Raw genomic sequence first — 16,540 nt, forward strand, 5'->3', positions numbered from 1 at the left:
TTTAATCTTAGCAAAAGCCATAGCAACAACAGCAAAAAAGAAAAACACAAGGTCTACTCTATCTGATGAGATACTTTCCTATAAAACCAGGTGGTTCTGCTGCCCAAGGTTTTCACCAATGTCATTCTAGAAAAGAACTTTTCCAAGAAAACTAACTATAAGCCACATATCAATATAACATCTGTCTCTTTGTCCCTCTCTCTCTCACACACTCTTGCACTTGGACATGGTTTCCCCTGCCTAACCTTTCCTGACAGAGACTTTAAGCTTAGAAGTCAGCTTCCTTCCCACTGCACCCCGCCCCCGCCTCCCACCTCCCTGTGGGGTCTCCTGGCCCAGCTGCTCTCCAGAGCAACACAGATACACACATGGCAAGGCAGGGAAGTGGAGCTGGCCAAGAGAAAGTTTCTCATCAAAAGGCAACTTCAGTTCAGTTCATTTCAGTTGCTCAGTCGTGTCCGACTCTTTGCGACCCCATGAATTGTAGCATGCCAGGCCTCCCTGTCCATCACCAACTCCCGGAGTTTACCCAAAGTCATGTCCATTGAGTCGGTGATGCCATCCAGCCATCTCATCCTCTGTCGTCCCCTTCTCCTCTTGCCCCCAATCCCTCCCAGCATCAGGGTCTTTTCCATGAGTCAACTCTTCGCATGAGGTGGCCAAAGTATTGGAGTTTCAGCTTCAGCATCAGTCCTTCCAGTGAACACCCAGGACTGATCTCCTTTAGGATGGACTGGTTGGATCTCTTGTCTTCATGAAAAGAATTGTGTGTACCCAACACTTTTCAGGGCAGGCAAATAGCTGTGTTTATGACATTATTAATGTTCCTTTCTCTCCTTGCCATTGTTGTGATTGTTTCTTTTCAAAGCAAAAGTTCCAGGTACAAAGGATGGAAAGAGAAAGAAACCCAAATTGCATCTCCCCCAGCATCAAGTTCCTTTTTATGGGGAACTTTAATCTTCTTTCTGTGGAGGGGATGGAACCACACACTGCCCTATAACCTTCTCCCAGAAAAGGTAATAGGTCACAGCCTGGAAGCATGTTTAATTAGAAATTAACCACTCTCTCTCAGAGGTTTTGAGATTACTGCCGCTGTGTGTGTAGTTTTTGGTGGGGTTGAACAGAGGGCCTAGGATCTTCACTTCCTGTGCTTGTGAGCTGTGATAAGCATTATTTGAACTTTATCTTTGCTTTAAAAGACAACAATAAATAAAAATGGAGGGTAACCAAGCAAAGGAAAGGGAAAATAAAATCTCCCTATGTGGTTAGCACAGCTGCCCAGACTTGAAGCTGCAGAGTGAGGGAGCGATTGGAAGAAGAGCTTCCACCACTTCCAGCATTTTCCTCCTCTTTTTTCCCTGGAGCTTTTCTGTGAGGCCTTGTGATCCTGTCTACAGAGACAAGACCCAGAAAAGCTCTGCCAGTCACTGCTAGGCTGTCACGGGCTCTAGGCATTGATGAACTCACACGTCACCTGCTTAGAGAATATTTATCTTCCTCAGCAAAGAGCCCAACCTCATTTCCCAGATTCCTTCTCTGGTTTTAATTACACAGACCTGGAACATGTTCCAAGACATCAGGCAACAGTGGGGCTGTTAATTTTTTAAAAGGAGATGCTTTCCTGCCCCCGCACAATGTGCTTAGATTGAATAATGTTTTTTTTTTTCCACCCACAAAATACTATTAATAGTGTTGTCATATATACTCCAAGATTCTCTCACTTAATACATTTTCAAACACTTATTTACTACCTAATATACTCTGGACAACAGACTAGATTATGAAAATGGTTAAAACAGTCATGACACTCTTAGGCAGCTCAAGGAGGGTAGGTAGGGGACATATAGGTAAATAAATAAACAAACAGCCTCAAAATCTGACAAGGGTTAAAACAGAGGTATGGGTTTAACACAGTGAGACTAGAAAGTGAGGTCTTAGATCATCTCTAACCACCACCCTTCTTTCTTCCTTCCTCCCATCCCCTGACTATTTCGGGAACCTGTGGCATAGTAGGTGCAGAGTGGTGTTCGGCATTCAGTCCTACGTTACATGTGCCCTGCTACAGTCTTGGGCACTAAAACACACTGTGGCTTCCTCTGTCCACTGCTCTGCAAGCGTGGACTGGCTCTCTGTGCTATTGTGAGACAGCCTGACAGCAGAAGGTGAGGAGGGTAGGGCAGGATTAGGAAAAACCAACCACTGCTCTATGCCTGGAAATACTGGTAACACTGTTCTTACTTGCTTGAGTAGAAACCAGAATCCCTCTTCTTCTCACAGGGCCATAGAGGGAAGAAGACACCTGCTGACTCAGTCTGGGCACTGCAGACAGTAAGCATGCAGTAGGAGAAGGCAATGACACCCCACTCCAGTACTCTTGTCTGGAAAATCCCATGGATGGAGAAGCCTGGAAGGCTGCAGTCCATGGGGTCGCTCAGAGTTGGATGTGACTGAGTGACTTCCTTTTCACTTTTTATTTTTATGCATTGGAGAAGGAAATGGCAACCCACTCCAGTGTTCTTGCTTGGAGAATCCCAGGGATGGGGGAGCCTGGTGGGCTGCCGTCTATGGGGTCACACAGAGTCAGACACGACTGAAGCGACTTAGCAGGTAGCAGGAGCTCACACGGTTGTATTAATTGTAGAAAAAGGAAAAACTGATCAAATTATAGGGACTTTTATTGAGCTCTACCAGATTTTTAACTACAAGTGACGAGCTCAGAGATTTTGGTACCAACATCCCTTTATTCCCTCGTGGTCAGGAGTCATGGCATGATCTTAGGCACAAATGATTGATCCTCTATTACATACACATCACCTCATGATGTTAGGCTCCCAAATGCAAAATGATAGCAATCCCCATTTAGGGAAGCATACATCTAGCTTCAGTTCTGAATGTGGTTCCAAATCCTCTCTGGACCACTAAATGTTCCTAGATGCCAACTAGAGAGCAGACAGATGAATGGAACTAAACTGAAAATCCCCCATAGTTAAAAAAATGAGTCTACAAAGGTGGTTTGGGGAAAGAATAGAAAGGAGGAATTTCAAAAAATAGTACTGGGACAATCAGTTAAACATTTAGAAAAAAATGATGTATATCTGGACTTCATGCTGTCCACCTGTTACGCCCGCCTCCCTCTTGCCTTCCCTTCTTCCTTCACTGAACCTCACTGCTCTTCTTTTCATAACTTTCTTGGCTCTTTGCCTTTGCTTGTCCTGACAGACTTTAGAATCATTTTGATCTCCACCCCAAACACATCTACAGCAGTAGGCCTGGCCTCTGCTCTTTCCTTTTAGAAGGGTGGGATCCCTGCTCCTGAGCTTCTGAAATGAAGTAGTGTGGTGGGGCAGAGATGTGTGTGCTCACCCAGAGCTGACCCTGACACCTCTTTGGAGAGGCAGCACCTCTTTAAATGGTTCAAAGGAAGCAACAGCCCTAGGGGCCCTTCTGCCGATGGACATTTGCCAGGAGGACTCCTATCACTAGTTAAGATTCACCGGGCATCCACCTGGGATGCAGAGTTGACTGTATCTGGAGGGTGGCCTTGAGGACTGCCTAACATGCAGCCAGGCCCACGGTGGCCACCTTCCTCAGACAGCCCATTCGGAAAACTAGCACTTCCATGCTTCTGTCTTTTTTTTTTTTAATTTATTTATTTTAATTTAATTTTATTTTTTAAACTTTACATAATTGTATTAGTTTTGCCAAATATCAAAATGAATCCGCCACAGGTATACATGTGTTCCCCATCCTGAACCCTCCTCCCTCCTCCCTCCCCACACCAACTAGCACTTCCATGCTTCTGTCTTTTTAATGACCCTGGTACCATAACGCCCAAGCTAGAGAACCTGAATAACCAACAAAAAATCTTAACATGGTCTCAAAATGTGGTTCGTTTCAAAGAAGGCCCAGTGCTCTGACAATATGAATTGGGGTTATTTTTCCTCTTGACTCTTGGCACTAGTTGGAGTCATGCATTATAAAAACAAACCCTTTCCTCTAGGTGACTGGCATTTCCCTTCTGAGCAGGAACACAGAGCACTCACTCAGCAGCTCTGTGCAAAGTGGACAAAGACACTCTTCCTTCAGGCAGATGTCTTGCACTCGGGTGAACAGCTGAGCCCAGCCAGGTGCTCTTGTGCAGTGACAAGCCTGTGCGGCTGTACCTGGTGACTCTGCTGCTGAGGCGCCCACATTCACAGACACATCTAGTTACACTTGTTCATTCACTATCAAGAAAGCACCTGAGGGCAGTGGGAAACTAACACTTCCCGAGCACCAACTATGCACTGGGCGTTGATTGTCTTCTGTTAAATCTTCTAGGTGGGCTTCATTATGGCTATTTCACAGATAAGATTAAAAGCTTTGCCAATGGCTCTGTGGTAGGTAAGTGATAGATATAGAATTAAAACCCAGGACTTTCTGATGCCAAAGCCATGTTCTTCCCACCTTACTATCTTGGGAACACAGAGAAGCACAAGACGGGCTCCTTCTCTCAGGGGGAATGGTCTAAAGTGGGAAAAAGAAGATCCAGAAAATGTGAGTCACTCCCCTTATAGAGACCACTTCTCCCCCTATTCATTAATTGCTGGGTCTAAGCTGACTAGGAATTTGAGAGCCCATCTTCTTGGGAGGGATCTTCAGGGTTGATATTATTCTATTGTTTAATGCTATTCCATTTGATCATCACAACTCCCCAAGGCTCAGCAAGGTGAAGGGCTTTGCTCTAGGTCTGCAGCTCCTAAAAGTAAGGCCAGACTTCTTTTCATTATACCACATCACCCCCTTGTTCCTTGGGTGAGATGACCCATGAGCTGGTTGCAGAAAAGTCACAGCCCCAAGACAGGGTAGTATACCATGGGGAGGAAGTCCAACATTTAGCCAGCTCTGGCAGGTGGTCAGTGCAACCAATTCCACATTCACCATGGCAGGGGTGTTTGGTTTGACTTTTTATTGTGGAAAAATTTAAGCATATACAGAACTAAAGAGAATAGTATAACAAACTGCTACAATGGTGATCAACACATGGTCAGTCTTACTTATTTATGATCCCTCCAATACATCATTCTTTTTAAAAAATTAATTACTTTAATTAGAGAATAATTACTTTACAATATTGTGATGCTTTTTTGCCATACATCAACATGAATCGGCCACAGGTATACATGTGTTCTCCTCAATCTGAACCCCCCTCTCCACTCCCACCCCACCCTATCCCTCTGGGTTGTCTCAGAGCTTTGAAACATGGCTTTGAAACATGTATATTACCATTTGTAAAACAGATGACCAGTGCAAGTTCAAATACATTACTCTAAAGTAAACTCAGGCATCATATCATTCCCTCTGGCAATACGTAAGCATGTACCTTTAAATTTACTCATTTAAAAAATTACTCTTTTATCACACCTGAAAAAATAAAAATAATTCTTCAATATTATCAAATACCCTGCTAGTATTCAAATTCCTGAATGCATGTCATTGATTTTATTTTATTATTATTTTTTTATTTTTAATTTTTTTTTAATTTTATTTTATTTTTAAACTTTACATAATTGTATTAGTTTTGCCAAATATCAAAATGAATCCACCACAGGTATACATGTGTTCCCCATCCTGAACCCTCCTCCCTCCTCCCTCCCCACACCATCCCTCTGGGTCGTCCCAGTGCACCAGCCCCAAGGATCCAGTATCGTGCATCGAACCTGGACTGGCAACTCGTTTCATACATGATATTTTACATGTTTCAATGCCATTCTCCCAAATCTTCCCGCCCTCTCCCTCTCCCACAGTGTCCATAAGACTGTTCTATACATCAGTGTCTCTTTTGCTGTCTCGTACACAGGGTTATTGTTACCATCTTTCTAAATTCCATATATATGCGTTAGTATACTGTATTGGTGTTTTTCTTTCTGGCTTACTTCACTCTGTATAATAGGCTCCAGTTTCATCCACCTCATTAGAACTGATTCAAATGTATTCTTTTTAATGGCTGAGTAATACTCCATTGTGTATATGTACCACAGCTTTCTTATCCATTCATCTGCTGATGGACATCTAGGTTGCTTCCATGTCCTGGCTATTATAAACAGTGCTGCGATGAACATTGGGGTACTCGTGTCTTTTTCCCTTCTGGTTTCCTCAGTGTGTATGCCCAGCAGTGGGATTGCTGGATCATAAGGCAGTTCTATTTCCAGTTTTTTAAGGAATCTCCACACTGTTCTCCATAGTGGCTGTACTAGTTTGCATTCCCACCAACAGTGTAAGAGGGTTCCCTTTTCTCCACACCCTCTCCAGCATTTATTACTTGTAGACTTTTGGATCGCAGCCATTCTGACTGGCGTGAAATGGTACCTCATAGTGGTTTTGATTTGCATTTCTCTGATAATGAGTGATGTTGAGCATCTTTTCATGTGTTTGTTAGCCATCTGTATGTCTTCTTTGGAGAAATGTCTATTTAGTTCTTTGGCCCATTTTTTTGATTGGGTCATTTATTTTTCTGGAGTTGAGCTGTAGGAGTTGCTTGTATATTCTCGAGATTAGTTGTTTGTCAGTCATTGATTTTAAATAGTTTATACGGTCAATCCATATAAACTATTTAAAATCAATGACATGCATTCAGGAATTTGAACACTAGCAAGGTATTTGATAATATTGAAGAATTATTTTTATTTTTTCAGGATGCTCGGGGCTGGTGCACTGGGATGACCCAGAGGGATGGTATGGGGAGGGAGGTGGGACGGGGGTTCAGGAAGGAGAATGCGTGTACACCTGTGGCAGATTCATGTTGATATATGGCAAAACCAATACAATATTGTAAAGTAATTAGCCTCCAATTAAAATAAATAAACTCATATAAAAAAACTGCAGAGCAGTTTCTTAAAAAAAAAAAAATAGTTTATACGAATAAAGGTCTAAATGAGGTCCAAGCTTTTAAACTGGTTGTTTCTTAAGTCACTTTTAATTTATAGGTTTCCTTCCCACTCTTTTCCCTGTATTAATCTACTGAACAAACCAGACAACTTTTCCTGTGGTCAGACCCACATTCTGGATTTTGCTGAGTGCATCTACATCTGGGAAAGGTTTTTAAGGGTGAAGAGTGAGGCGCTAGTAAGAACGTGGCCAGGTGGAGTGAAAGGTGACACACTCTGGACTCAGACAGACGTGGGTTTAAATCCTCAAACTGGAATTATATAATCTTTATTTTCCATTTTTTAGCCTATAAAATGGTCTTGAAAAATGACAGTGCCTACAAAGTGGTGAATGTTAAAGAGGGAACTGTACAAGTCTGTAATACCCTCAAAGTGTTAAACAGTTCTCCCCATTTCCCTCCCATCTGCCATCACCGGAGAGGGGGCACCAATGAGGCCACTAATGGGAGTGCCCCACTAGAGCAGAAGCTCCCTCTGGGTGAGGTGTGGCTTTGTTTTCCTGGCACAAGAGAACATGACTTGGTGAATCACTTTGCAAGGTTGAAATCCAACCTTTTTCTTAATTTCCCTTGTGTTGCATACCAAAGTGCCTCCACTGACCACAGCTGTGAGGTGACAATGATCCTGGTCTGGCTGCACCACTCAATCACTGGAGAAAAGGAGATCCAGGGAGTAAGGTGCCTGGCTGGAGCCCCCATCTCCACTCTGGAAACCAATCCTTTCCTGAAATCAGGGCCTCTGGCACATTTCTCCCCTTTCCAAGCTGAAGCACCACCCTTCAACACATCTACTCCCCTTTCAGGCCTTAGATTTCTTCATTGCATGTATCCCCATCTAACACACCATATGTTTTGCTTATTTATTCCTATTTATTAATCTTTCCCTAATAGACTGTCAGCATCACAGGGCAGGAACTTGGCTGTTTTGTTTGCTGTTGTGTCCCCGACTCCTAGAATGGTGTCTGGCACACAGAAGCCACTCAATTCATACCTGCTAGATTAAACCATGTTGGAAAAAAGCCTTTTCAGTTGCTATTTGGGGGCATCCACACCAAATAACATTTCTAACCAAGAAGACATTATAAGCAGAGAATTTCCTGGTGGTCCAGTGGTTAGGAATTGGCATTCTCACTACCAGGGGCCCAGGTTCGATCCCTGGTCAGGGAATTAAGATCCTGTAAGCTATGTGGTGTGGCCAATAAATAAATAGGCTTTAAAAAAAGGTTATGAGCAATTACTATTTGTTAATGCTCTTCAGGTTTCTATTCTGCTTATTTTCAAAGTTTGGCTTGATGTTTATGTTCTTGCTTATAATTTATGTTCTGTTTCCAACCTCTTATTTACTAAGCCATCTGGGCAATCTGTAAATCCATTACTCACAATTTGGAGAAACTAATTTCTTATAAAAATCATATTATTGGTATCTGCCAAGATCTTCAAGATTTGGCAAACATCTTTTTTCCCTCTCTTTGAGATGATGTTTATTACTTCTTTCTGTTCAGTTCAGTTGCACAGTCATGTCTGACTCTGTGACCCCATGGACTGCAGAACGCAGGCTTCCCTGTCCATTACCAACTCCTGGAGCTTGCTCAAACTCATGTTCATTGAGTTGGTGATGCCATTCAACCATCTCATCTTCTGTTGTCCCCTTCTCCTTCTGCCTTCAATCTTTCCCAACATCAGGGTCTTTTCTAAGGAGTCAGTTCTTTGCATCAGGTGGCCAAAGTATTGGAGTTTCAGCTTCAGCATCAGTCCTTTCAATGAATATTCAGGACTGATTTCCTTTAGGATTGACTGGTTTGATCTCCTGGCTGTCCAAGGGACTCTCAAGAGTCTTCTCCAACACCACAGTTCAAAAGCATCAATTCTCCAGTGCTCGGTTTTCTTTTAGTCCAACTCTTAAATCCATACATGACTACTGGAAAAACCATAGCTTTGACTAGATGGACCTTTGTTGGCAAAGTAATGTCTCTGATTTTTAATATACACTCTAGGTTGGTCAGAGCTTTTCTGCCAAGGAGCAAGCGTCTTTTAATTTCATGGCTGCAGTCATCATCTACAGTGATTTTGGAGCCTAAGAAAATCAAGTCTGTCACTGTTTCCATTGTTTCCCCATCTATTTGCCATGGAGCGATGGGACCAGATGCCATGATCTTAAGTTTTCTGAATGTTGAGCTTTAAGCCAACTTTTTCACTTTCCTCTTTCATTTTCATCAAGAGGCTCTTCAATTTCTCTTTGCTTTCTGCTGTAAGGGTGGTGTCATCCGCATATCTGAGGTTATTGATATTTCTCCTGGCAATCTTGATTCCAGCTTGTGCTTCTTCCAGCTCAGCATTTCACATGATGTACTCTGCATATAAGTTAAATAAGCAGGGTGACAATATACAGCCTTGACGTACTCCTTTCCCTATTTGGACCCAGTCTGTTGTTTCATGTCCAGTTCTAAGAGTTGCTTCTTGACCTGCATATAGATTTATCAGGAGGCAGGTATGGTGGGTCTGGTATTCCCATCTCTTTCAGAATTTTCCATAGTTTGTTGTGATCCACACAGTCAAATGCTTTAGCATAACCAATAAAGCTTAAGTAGATGTTTTTCTGGAACTCTCCTGATTTTTCTATGATCCAAGAGATGTTGGCAATTTGATCTCTGCTTCCTCAGCCTTTTCTAAATCCAGCTTGAACATCTGGAATTTTTACGTTCACATACTGTTGAAGCCTGGTTTGGAGAATTTTGAGCATTTCTTTGCTAGCATGTGAGATGAGTGCAATTGTGTGGCAATTCTTTGGCAATGCCTTTCTTTGGGACTGGAATGAAAACAGACCTTTTCCAGTCTTGTGACCACTGCTGAGTTTTCCAGATTTGCTGGCATATTGAGTGCAGCACTTTCACAGCATCATCTTTAGGATTTGAAAGAGCTCAACTGGAATTCCATCACCTCCACTAGCTTTGTTCATAGTGATGTTTCCTAAGGCCCACTTGACTTCTCATTCTAGGATGTCTGACTCTAGGTGAGTGATCATACCATCGTGGTTATCTGGGTCATGAAGATAGTTTTTTGTATAATTCTTCTGTGTATTCTTGCCACCTCTTCTTAATATCTTCTGCTTCTGACAGGTTCATAACATTTCTGTCCTTTACTGTTCCATCTTTGCATGAAATGTTCCCTTGGTATCTGTAATTTTCTTGAAGAGATCTGTAGTCTTTCCCATTCTATTGCTTTCCTCTACTTCTTTGCATTGATCACTGAGGAAGACTTTCTTATCTCCCCTTGCTATTATTGGAACTCTGCATTCAAATGGGTATATCTTTCCTTTTCTCCTTTGCCTTTAGCTTCTCTTCTTTTCTCAGCTATTTGTAAGGCCTCTTCAGACAACCATTTTGTGTTTCTTTTTCTCAGGGATGGTCTTGATCACTGCCTCCTGTACAATGTCACGAACCTCCATTCATAGTTCTTCAGGCACTCTGTCTATCAGATCTAATCCCTTGAATCTACTTGTCATTTCCACTGTATAATTGTAAGGGATTTGATTTAGGTCACACCTGAATGGTCTAGTGGTTTTCCCTACTTTCTTCAATTTAAGTCTGAATTTTGCAATAAGGAGTTCATGATCTGAGCCAGTCAGCTCCCAGTCTTGTTTTTGCTGACTGTATAGAGCTTCTCCATCTTTGGCTGCAAAGAATTACTTCCTTAGCAAAGGCAGTAAAAACTCAAGAATTTTTACTGAGCTTGTCACACATCTGGTGTCAAGGGAATAGCATCCTTTTTTAAAGCCATCACAGTAATATGGTAACAGCAACACACACATTTCCTCGGGGGATAGAAATCCCTTTCGATTTGCAGGCCATCAGATTGAGATGGGCAACAACAGGGCTGTGAAAACAGACTGTCAGCCCAGGAACTTGGAGTGCTTTTCAGATGCTCACAGAAACACAGTTGCAGTTCACTTTTGAATCAGTGCTCACTCTGACAAGCTCAAAAGAGTTTACAAACCACCCCATCAGGCCTCACTGGCATACTCAGTGGTTCTCCTCTCCCCATTGATGTTTACAGATAGATACTACTGTGGATCCCCTTTCCTCACAGAACTTTCTCCCATCCTCAGCTTCATCCTTGGCTACCCAGCTTTACCTCCTCCAGCTATACCAACTCACTCTTCTGACTCTTTGATTAGGTACCTCCCCAAGACCCTGTTTTTTCGCTTCCCCCTTGGTCTTGCATATTATAAACTGAGGGCCAAATCTGCCCACCTTAGTTCTGACTCAGGTACCTGGGGACCTTGCCAGCTGGGCCCTGTTTGGGTAAGAGGAGGAATCTGACAATATGGCTCATTTTCAGTCATTCCTTTGGTACCAATGAGATACAGGGTTTGGCTACATCTCTTTACCGACAAAGAAAAGATGTTCACCCATGTCTTTATATGTCCTACCTGTTCTTGTAATGGCAAGCTCTCACTTTCTAAGGTTCAGATCTCTTCAACTAAGTACCAGGAAAAGTGCTGTTCAGTTCACAGTTGGCACATAGGATAGAAACAAACCTAGTGATCACACAGCTCCCTAAGTGATGATGCTAGAGACACAGGCTCTGCAGAACAGACCTTTACAGCTGGTGCCCAATGGATACTGATTTTTCTTTTAAGGAGAGTGCTTTCTTCAATTTCCATTATAAAATAGATTCTTACAAATCTGGAGGATACCTAGATAAGGAAGATCCAAACTGAACACCCACAATCTCACCACCCAACGGGAATCACTCAACCCACTGCTGTATTTCTTCTAGTCTTTTTTTTTTTTTTTAAAGAATGTGAGGAGTATATTTCCTTTTCTCCTCCTGCCCCATATATGTGTCTCCTTTTATCTTTCTTGTCTCCTGTGATTAATGGAATAACTAATGTCACAGGGACTCCAGAATAGCTGATTACTGGAATGTTTGTATAGGCCCCTCCCTACTTTGTTACCGTGGTGTTTCAGGAGAGGCTTCAGGGCTTCCAGCTCTCCCTGGATCTTAGGTGCAGGAGGATTACTTTAAGAGCAGGTGCTTGCTAAAGCTGTAGAGTGTGTGTATATGCTTTTCTATCTCTCTTAATAACTGGATGATACAAGTGCTCACTCAATTATGTATTCTGTTTTTTCTTTTACTGTTACTGTGTCATGCAAAGATGAAAGTGAGCTTTGCAAACAAGTGCTTCTGTGGTGTCCACTGTCAAAGTTGTGTCAAATTTAATTTTCATTCCCTAAAGATCAGAAGTTATAAAAGCCAGATCTCAGATATTTCCATGGTCTTTACTTTTGAGGGAGACCTAACTCTCTCTATATGTGACTGTGACTGTGAGTGCTGGGCTTACATGGAACCAGCAGGTCGGTGAGATTTGCTGTTGGGGTATCTGGCAGCCTGGCAGGGGCGGGATGGGGTTTGTGTTGCTCATGCCCCCACTTGCCCGGCTCCTCACTGCCTCTGTGTCTGGCAGTTGCCATAGATCCAGGCTCTGATGGGCCTGGGGGCTGGGGAAGGGGTCATGCGTTTCTGTGGGGATCCAGACTGGTCCAGGCCTGTTTCATATACTCAGGAGTATGGCTTCTCTTTTAATTTTCAATTATTGTGGGATCGTAGGCAAGTCATTGAACTTCTGGCTCCTACTTCTACACCTGTTAAAAACAGGAGGGCTTCCCTGATGGCTCAGTGGTAAAGAATCCGCCTGCCAATACAGGAAACACAGATTGGATCCCTGATCTGGGAGGATCCCATATTCCGTGGAGCAACGAAGCCTGTGTGCCTCAACTACTGAGCCTGCACTCTAGAGCCTGTGCGCTCCGCAACAAAAGAAGCCACTGCAAAGAGAAGTCTGTGCATTGCAACTAGAGAGCAGCCTCCATTTGCCCCAAAACTAGAGAAAAAGCCCACACAGCAACGAAGACCAGCACAGCCAAAAATAAATAAAAATCACATTACAAAAAGAAACACACAGGGTATCAGTCCATGCCTTTGTGTTCTCTAGTAGAATATAAGGATGAGGACTTATATCATGCATTTCCTGTGAGATGGGCATCATTCTTAGCACTTGATTAATATTATCTTATTTAGTTCCCACAACCAGCTAAGAGCAAGGAACCACTATTATCTCCATAGTACACATGAAGAAATTGAGACCCAACAAGGTGAGACAACTTTAAGAAGATGGTGAGGCCAACATTCACACCAAAGCATTTTGGCTATATTGCCTGAAAGGAGAAACTGCTGAGTGCTTTGAAAGGGCCATGCAAATTAGGTGGCCACTGCCATTGTTCTTCTCTCAGAGAGGTGTACCAACAGTAATAAGCTCTTGGGGTTGGGACCGAGTAATTCCAAATCTTAAATTGATGCTACCTGTCCTTGTTCCAGACCTTTAGGCAAAGTCTAATCCACCCACCAACCCCCATGATAGATTCCATGCTACAAAGCTCCAGCCCTAGACCTCTGTGTGAGTAGGTGGAGACATGGCTTTAGTGTGCAGCTTACAGCTCTTAAAGGACCTTGGCTATAATATATGTTAGTCATTCAGATGTGTCCATTTCTTTGTGACCCCACGGACTGTAGCCTGCCAGGCTCCTCTGTCCATGGAATTCTCCAGGCAAGAATACTTGAGTGGGTTGCCATGCCCTTCTCTAGGGGATCTTCCCCACCCAGGGATCAAACCTGGGTCTCCTGCATTGCAGGCAGATTCTTTACCGTCTGAGCCACCAAGGAAGCCCGTAATATATAATGGGAGGAAGCTTATATCTTCAAGTGAAAAAGTGACTTTATACATCTTCTACTAGCTGTACAACCATTCTTTCACAAAGTATGAATGTTCTTAGGAGCAGTATCAGTTTGAGAATTAGAAATGGGTCTAGAGTTACATCTCTGAAATCACAGCTAGTAAGTTGAAAGTGCTTCTGAAAGCAACTGAACCTCCTATTCAGTTGTGCCTTCAATTAGCATCTACATAATTTAATAACAAAGCTGTCATCCTCTCCTATTAAACAGATGCTGAGATACGGATGAGAGGTGGCACATGCTTTGGATTTGTCATCATCCTTTTTATTTTCCCAAGCTATTAAAAATATTTTTTTCTCCATGTACTACCCTTTCCAATAAAATCTGAGCCATTACTTTTCTTTTGAGTTGTTCGTTTTTCTTGATTTAATGGAACAACAACAACAACAAAAAACAAAAACCCTTAAGAATTCCTACAGGAACACAGCTCCATCCATTTATTCACAAACAGGCATGGCAGCGATCAAATCAGGGAAGTCTTTGGAGATATTAATAGAACAGCAGAAAGGAGTTAATCTTGTATTAGATCACGGTGGATAAGAAAACTGTCATTCATTTGGTAGCATCTTTCTCTAATTCTCATCATCCATGCATTAGGAAAAAGCCTTAAATACATATTAAAAAGGCCTTCTGCCTTTAATGCCATTATCAGTGTTCTCTTCCTTCTCTGAGAAGGACACGCCACTGTCTGAGTGGTGTCCTGACTTGAGAAGCACAACATGAAGGGAATCAGGTGGAAACATCAGACAAGAAAAAACAAAGAATATCTACTTTAAATGTATTTTTTAAATGATGTAAAAATAATTTTCAAAAGTGTGAATATATATGTATTGTCTAATGTTTTTTGACAGTGTATTTTCAAAACTGTTAATATTATAAAATGCAAAGAAAGGCTGAGGAGTTTTTCAGATTAAAGAGACGTGACACCTAAATGAACTGTATGATTCTAGCTTGGATCCTATTCAGGAGGAAAACAGGCTATGAAGCACATTCCAATTGGTGAAATTGGAATATAGGTAATTGATGAAGAGATGAAAGCATATCTAGGGAACTTGGTAATTTCACTGTGGTTATGTAAGAGAATGTCATTCTTGGGAAATGCACACTGAAGTCCTTGGGGAAAAGGGCATGATGTATGTAACTAAACCTCAAGTGGCCAGGAGATAATTGCATACATACAGAAGAGATCCATAAAGCAAACAGGCAAACTGTTAACATTTAGTGGATATGAATAATGGGTACCTGTGTTTTCTTCATACTATTCCTATAAACTTTTCTTTAAGTTTGAATTTTCTTACAAATAAAAAGCTGTTTTAAAGTCACTAAACTATGTTAAGATGTCAGTTCTCCCGAGACTGATGTATACATTTGATGCATTCTATCAAAATTCTAGTAGGTTCTTAGAAATTAACAAGCTGATCCTAATACTTACATGGAAATGTAAAGGGCCTAGAATAGTCAAAACAATTCTGAAAAAGAACAGTGTTGATGGGCTTATACTACTTGATTTCAAAACTTACTGTACAATCACAGTAATTAAGACAATGTGGTATTGGCAGGTGGATAGTAATATAAACCAAATGGAACAGAAATGAGTTTAGGAATAAATCCTTATACTTATGGTTACTTGATTTTTGATAAAGGGATCAGGACTATTCAATGGGGATGGCAGAGAGTTTTTTCAACAAATGATGCTGACATAATTGGATAGCCACATGCAAAAATAATGAACTTAGATCCTTATACTCCACACAAAAATTAACTCAACGTGGCATGTAAACCAATATGTAAGAATTAAAACTGTAATATTTCTGGAAGAAAATATAGGAGAAAGTCTTTGTTACTTTTGGTTGGGCAGAGTTCTTAAAAATAATACCAAGTTCATCAAAATTTAAAAAATTCCATGCTTCAAAGATACCATTAAGAAAAGAAAGCAAAAGTCATACACAAAAATATAAATGTAAGCCTCAGGAGAAAAGATCTGCATAACATATTGGAAAAAGACTTGTATCTAGAATAAAGAACTCTTGCTGCTGCTGCTGCTGCTACTAAGTCGCTTCGGTCATTTTCGACTCTGTGTGACCCCATAGACGGCAGCCCACCCCCGTCCCCGGGATTCTCCAGGCAAGAACATTGGAGCGGGTTGCCATTTCCTTCTCCAGTGGATGAAAATGAAAAGTGAAACTGAAGTCGCTCAGTCGTGCCCGACTCTTAGCGACCCCATGGACTGCAGCCTACCAGGCTCCTCTGTCCATGGGATTTTCCAGGCAAGAGTACTGGAGTGGGGTGCCATTGCCTTCTCCGATATACAACCATAAGCAAAGTCAAAACAGTCCAACTAAAATAAAGTACAGTAGATTGGCCTGGTGAACAAAGGAAATCAAAAATTATATTTAGCAGTTAAGAACAAAACTAACAAAAGCACAAACTGGAAAACAAAACTAAAGCAAGTTGCCAAGTGGAGAATAAAGCAATGAAAACAAAACTAACAATATGTTGAGAGAGAAGGAAAGAACGAATAGAAATGCAAAGTTAAATAGAGGTCGATAAAGAAGATTTATATACAGTAAAGATTAACTGCAAGGGGAAAAGAACAGTAGGAAAAGAAAACAAAGGAATAAATATAGAAAAAAAATAATAGGTTTGAAAAATTAAAAATAAAAAGAGAACCACCCCTCCAAAAAGAAAAAGGAAAACTCCACAGAACTGCAGAAAGCCCAACGTAGAGGCAGACATTTATAACAACAATAAAAATGTGACTGAGGAAAAAAAACTCAAGAGTTTAATTAGGTTTCATAGTCCCAAGAAAATCAACAACTACAA

General features: G+C 41.6%; 1 protein-coding gene and 1 non-coding gene across 7 annotated transcripts in view; one reads left to right on the top strand and one right to left on the bottom strand.

Moving 5' to 3' along the window:
• The window catches only part of TMEM108 (transmembrane protein 108), a 409,024-nt gene that overhangs the window by 71,395 nt on the left and 321,089 nt on the right, over positions 1-16,540 (bottom strand). The window lies entirely within an intron of this gene.
• On the top strand, positions 8,020-8,092 carry TRNAE-CUC (transfer RNA glutamic acid (anticodon CUC)). The gene has a single exon. It is a non-coding gene; the product is annotated as a tRNA-Glu (tRNA).

This window comes from Bubalus kerabau, chromosome 2, assembly GCF_029407905.1.
Source record: "Bubalus kerabau isolate K-KA32 ecotype Philippines breed swamp buffalo chromosome 2, PCC_UOA_SB_1v2, whole genome shotgun sequence".
In the NCBI taxonomy this organism is placed as follows: domain Eukaryota; kingdom Metazoa; phylum Chordata; class Mammalia; order Artiodactyla; family Bovidae; genus Bubalus; species Bubalus kerabau.